This window comes from Mastomys coucha, unplaced genomic scaffold (assembly GCF_008632895.1).
Source record: "Mastomys coucha isolate ucsf_1 unplaced genomic scaffold, UCSF_Mcou_1 pScaffold9, whole genome shotgun sequence".
Lineage (NCBI taxonomy): Eukaryota > Metazoa > Chordata > Mammalia > Rodentia > Muridae > Mastomys > Mastomys coucha.
In genome coordinates this window covers 23,844,275-23,850,274 of record NW_022196915.1, presented here as the reverse complement: position 1 = coordinate 23,850,274, position 6,000 = coordinate 23,844,275, and the positions used below count along the sequence as shown (strand labels likewise).

Sequence of the window (6,000 nt, the reverse complement as noted above, 5' to 3'; positions counted from 1 at the left end):
CCCCGCAGCCAAGGAGCTGGTGCTGCGACGAACCCGACCAGAGCCGCGATGCCTGGCACTTCGAGGCAGTTGGGTCTTAGCCCTGCTCTCGCTGCAGGGCGCAGGCGGTGCTGAAGGGCAAGAATGTGCAGGAATCGTCCTATAAATGATGAGCATATCGCTGCTGTTCCTTTATGGAAAGCAGTCAGTCAACAGCATGCCTTCACCATTCATGTGGATGAAACAGAAGAGACTCAGAAGAGGTCTGCTGAGCTTAAAGAAACAGAGTGTGAAGATGTCCTGGCTTTTAATGCAGCTAGCTGTCTCTTTATCCGGAGCAAGAAAACCGCTGACACCTCTTGATTATCCAATGGATGGTAGTTTTGAATCACCACATGCTATGGATATGTCTATTGTCTTAGAAGACGAAAAACCAGTTGAATGTTAATGAAGTACCTGACTATCAAGATATTCCCGTGTACCTTAGGGAAATGGAGGTTAAATGTAAACCTAAAGTGGGTTATATGGAGAGGCAGCCAGACATCACTAACAGGATGCGGGCCATCCTTGTGGACTGGCTATTTGGAGTGAGAGAATATAAACTACAGAATGAACCCTGCATTTGGCTGTGAACTACATTGAGGGGTTCCTCTCCTCCATGTCTGTATTAAGAGGAAAGCTTCAGCTTGTGAGCACGGCTGCTATGCTGCTAGCTTCGAAGTCTGAAGAAATACACCCTCCAGAAGTAACAGAGTTGGTGTACACTACAGACGATACCTATTCCAAGAAGCAGGTTCTGAGAATGGAGCACCTAGTATTGAAAGTCCTTTTGACTTTGGCTGCACCAGCAGTAAACCAGCTCCTTACCCAGTACTTCCTGCACCTGCAGCCTGCAAACTGCAAGGCTGAAAGCTTAGCAATGTTTTGGGGAGAATTAAGGTTTTGTTTTCTTTTTTTTATTAGATACTTTATTTACATGTCATACATGTCATGTCTCCTTTCCCAGTTTCCCCTCCAAAAAAAAATTTTTTTAAAAATTGAAAACAACAACAAAAACAAACCTCTGTTCCCTCCCCCTCCCCCTGCTCGCCACCCCACTCTCTCCTGCTTACTGGCCCTGGCATTCCCCCTTCACTGGGGCACAGAACCTTCACAGGGCCAAGGGCCTCTCCTCTCATTGATGACCGACTTGGCCATCCTTTACTATACGTATGCTGCTGGAACCATGAATCCCCCCATGTGTACTCTTTGGTTGGTGGTTTAGTCCCTGGGAGCTCTGAGGGTACTAGTTAGTTCATATTGTTGTTCATCCTAAGGGGCTGCAAACCCGTCCTTGGGTCCTTTCTCTAGCAACTTCAATGGGGACCCTGTGCTCAGTCCAATGGATGGTTGTGAACCTCTAGTTCTATATTAGTCAGATACTGTCAGAGCCTCTCAGAAGACAGCTATATCAGGCTGGATTGTCCTTCCTTCAGTCTCTGCTCCATAGTTAGTCTCTGCAACTCCTTCCATGGGTATTTTGTTCCCGTTTTAAGAAGGAATGAAGTACCCACATTTTGGTCTTCCTTCTTCTTGAGTTTCTTGTGGTTTGTGGATTGTACTTTGTGTATTCTGGTCTTCTGGGTTAATATCCACATATCAGAGAGTACATACCATATGTGTTCTTTTGTGATTGGGTTACCTCACTCAGGATGATATTCTCCAGATCCATCCATTTCCCTAAGAATTTCATAAATTCATTGTTTTTAATAGCTGAGTAGTACTCCATTGTGTAGATGTACCACATTTTCTGTATCCAATCCTCTGTTGAGGGACATCTGGGTTGTTTCCAGGTTCTGGCTATTATAAATAAGGCTGCTATAAACATAGTGGAGCATGTGTGCTTATTGCATGTTGGAGCATCTTCTGGGTATATGCCCAGGAGTGGTATAGCTTGGTCCTCTGGTAGTACTATGTTCAGTTTCCGGAGGAACCACCAAACTGTTTTCCAGAGTGGTTGTACCAGCTTGCAATTTCATCAACAATGAAGGAATGTTCTTCTTTCTCCACAACCTTGCCAGCATCTGCTGTCACCTGAGTTTTTATCCTAGCCATTCTGACTGGTGTGAGGAGGAATATCAGGGTTGTTTTGATTTGCATTTCCCTAATAACTAAGAATGTTGAACATTTATAGAATACTTTGGTTTCTTCATCTATGGTAATTGAAGTTTTGCTGGGTATAGTAGCCTGGGTTGGCATTCGTGTTCTCTTAGGGTCTGTATGACATCAACCCAGGATCTTCTGGCTTTTATAGTCTCTGGCAAGAAGTCTGGTATAATTCTGATAGGTCTGCCTTTATATGTTACTTGACCTTTTTCCCTCACTGCTTTTAATATTCTTTCTTTGTTTTGTGCATTTGGTGTTTCTACTATTATGTAGTGGGAGGAATTTCTTTTCTGGTCCAGCCTATTTGGAGTTCTATAGTCATCTTATATGTTCATGGGCATCTTTTTCTTTAGGTTAGGGAAGTTTTCTTCTATAATTTTGTTGAAGATTTTTACTGGCCCTTTAAGTTGGAGGTCTTCACTCTCTTCTATACCTATTTTCCTTAGGTTTGGTCTTCTCATTGTATCCTGGATTTCCTGGATGTTTTGGATTAGGAACTTTTTGCATTTTGTGTTTTCTTTGACTGCTGTGCAATATTTTCTATGGTATCTTCTGCACCTAAGATTCTCCCTATCTTTTGTATTCTGTTGGTGATGCTTGCATCTATGGTTCCTAACTTCTTTCCTAAGATCTCTATCTCCAGAGTTGTCTCTTTTTGTGATTTCTTAGCTATTTCTACTTCCATTTTTAGGTCCTTGATGGTTTTGTTCAATTCCTTCATCTGTTTGGTTGTGCTTTCCTGTAATTCTTTAAGGGATTTTTGTGTTTCCTCTTTAAGGGCTTCTACTTGTTTACTTGTGATCTTCTGTTATTCTTTAAGGGATTTTTTTTGTTTCCTCTTTAAGGGATTGTACCTCTTTACCTGCATTCCTCCTTATTTATTTAAGGAAATTATTAATGTCCTTCTTAAATTCCTCTATCACCATCATGAGATATGATTTTAGATCCAAATCTTGCTTTTCTGGTGTTTTGAGATATCCAGGACTAGCTGTGGTGGGAGTACTAGGTTCTGTTGAAGCCAAATAGACTTGGTTTCTGTTGGTAAGATTCTTGCATTTGCCTTTTGCCATCTGTTCATCTCTGGTGGTAGATGTTCTTGCTGTCTCTGGCTGGAGCTTGTTCCTCCTGTGGTTCTGTAAGCCTGTTTCAGCACTTCTGGGAGATTAGCTCTCTTCTGGTAAAACCAGGGTGCAGATGGCTGTGGATCAGTTGTCCCTCCTGCGTCCTGGGGTTAGAACACACTCTGGAGACAGGCTCTCCACTTGTGGGAAAGGTGCATAGAGGGCTGTGGATGTGTTGTCCCTTCTAGGTCTAGTCTGAGGTAGAAAGGATCCTGTCTCAGCTGTCCTGCCACTTGTGAGGCCTGTGCCTCCTGGCTGGTCCCGCCTTAGAAAGTCACTGGAGAGAAAATGGCAATCTCACCCGGGTTAGAGCACTCCTTGGAGGCAAGCTCTCTGCTTGCAGGGAAGGGGCAGAGAGGGCTGTGGATCTGCTGTCACTCCTAGGTGTAGATGGAGGTAGAGAGGATCCTGTCCCGGCTGCCCTGCCACTTGTGAGGCCTGTGCCTCCCGGCTGGTCCTGCCTCACGAATTAAGTTTGATAGATGCTGACCCATACCTCGAGTATTTGCTTTCATGTATTGCTGGAGCTGCCTCTTGCTTAGCTCTCTACACAGTCACAGGACAAAGCTGGCCCGAGTCATCAGTACAACAGATTGGAATATGCCCTAGAAAGTCTTCAGCCTTGTCTCATGGACCATCACCAGACCTACCTCAAAGCACCACAGCATGCCCAACAGTCAATAAGGGAATAGCACAGGCATGCAAAATGTCACAGTGTTTCTCTTCTCAACCCACCAGAGATAATAAATGTGTAAGTGAAAGACTGCCGGCCTTTGTTTGAAATAGGAGTGCTCAGAGGTCATGCTTTACAGTTTTTATCTCGGGTTTTAATTTCACTATAATTTCTGAATGTAGATGGTATAGTCACAGACAAATTATGGTATCCGTTGCTTTTAAAATGGTTTTAATTTGTATATCTTCTGTACATGTGTCTACCTTAGATATTTGGATAATTTTAATTGGTTTCTTAACATTGGTGCTGCCAACTGTCAGAATAATAAGAATAAATTGATTTGGAAATCCTTGCAAGTCAAAGTTAATTTGAGGTAAAAATATGAATGATAATGTCACTTAGAAGCTAATTTGATTTGTTTTAGTATTTATTGGGGGTAGGAAAAGCTTTTATAAAACTGAAATATTTCAGGGAAAAAGACTTTCAAATTCTGGCATTGATTTTGATTATTCTAAGCAACCAAACCAAATTGCTGACTTGGTCATAAATAACCAAAAGTAGACTAATCTGTCTTCAGTGATACAGAACTCATTCACCTCTCACATGTTGCAATAGTTTATGGAGATATTATGGCAGAACTCATTCGCCTCTCACATGTTACAGTAGTTTATGGAGATATTTTATTTATCCATTTCTACAAATAAAGTTTTACATGATTTGGGAAGCTTTTATGCAAGAGAAAAGTTTTCCAGAAAGTTTATTCAAAGCATAATGTTAAAGACAAAACAGTTTATCAAGAAGTTCAGCTTATAATAAAAAATATCTAGAGCTGTAAGCACTGAGTAGTTACACACACACACACACACGCACACGCGCGCGCGCACACACACACACACACACACACACACACACCTCTTTAGCTTCGTTAGCAGTTCTATTCTTTTTCCTCCCTTTCCCTTTCCCTTGACTTGGTGCCTTCTGGTTTGCACTGCTCTGAGCTCTGGGAATGAAGTAATATAACAACTCACTATGTCCCATCTGTCCTGGATTGGATCACTGGGACTCTGAAAGGTACCCCATTCTATAGAAGCAATTTTTAATGTATATTTGAAATAGACCAGAAATTTGTCACCTTATTTTCTTTGGATTCTTCTCTGGCTCCAAAATGATCATTTTTTCTTCTTCTTCACTATCTGATAGCATTAGAGAGGCACCTTTAGAAAATTCCAAAAAGGAGTTTACTGCTTAAACACATCAGAGGTCTTACTGCTCCCATTTCCAGGCTAAGAGAGCACAAGCTATGCTGCCTGGAGGCTGATATACACTTTCCAAATCTTACCCTGTTCTAAGTTGAGAATTTGTAAAAATTGATGTTTTCTATAAACTTTCTTTTTTCCCCAGAGGACATGTAGGCCCAGATGATGTAGTTCTGACCATGATGTAATTAAGGGTAAGCCAGCCTAAATATAGTTATCTCCTGAGAGGCTCTGACAGTATCTGACTGACACAGATGTAAAGGCTCACAGCCATCCATCGAACTGAGTGCAGGGTCCCCAGTGAAGGAATTAGAGAAAAGACCAATGGAGCTGAGGGGTTTGTAGCCCCTTAGGATGAAAAACAACATGAACTAACTAGTACCCTTGGAGCTCCCAGGGTCTCAACCACCAACCAAGGACTGCACATAGAGGGGTCTGATTGTTCAAGCAGCATGTGTATAGTAGAGGATTGCAAAATCGATCATCAATAGGAGGAGAGGAGCTTGGCCCTGTGAAGGTTCTGTGCCCCAGTGTAGGGGAATGCCAGGGCCAGAAAGTGGGAGAGGGCGGGGTGGCAGGCATGGGGAGGGGGGAGGCAACAGGGGTTTGTTTTTGTTTGTTTTTTTTGTTTTTTGGAGGGGAAACTGGGAATGGAGAAATTCGCATGTAAATAAAGAAAATATCTAAAATTAAAAAAAAAACTGTTTTGTTTGCCCATTTTTCTCTTGAACAGTAATTATATATGTGTGTAAATAAGGCATGCAAATTTAAAAAAATGTTTCCTTCTATAAGTTGGCATGGTCATGGTGTCTCTTCACAGCAATAG

General features: G+C 42.1%; 1 pseudogene; it reads left to right on the top strand.

Moving 5' to 3' along the window:
• Positions 1-123: 123 nt before the first annotated feature.
• LOC116085184 lies at positions 124-4,000 on the top strand (annotated as a pseudogene).
• The last annotated feature ends 2,000 nt before the right edge of the window (positions 4,001-6,000 follow it).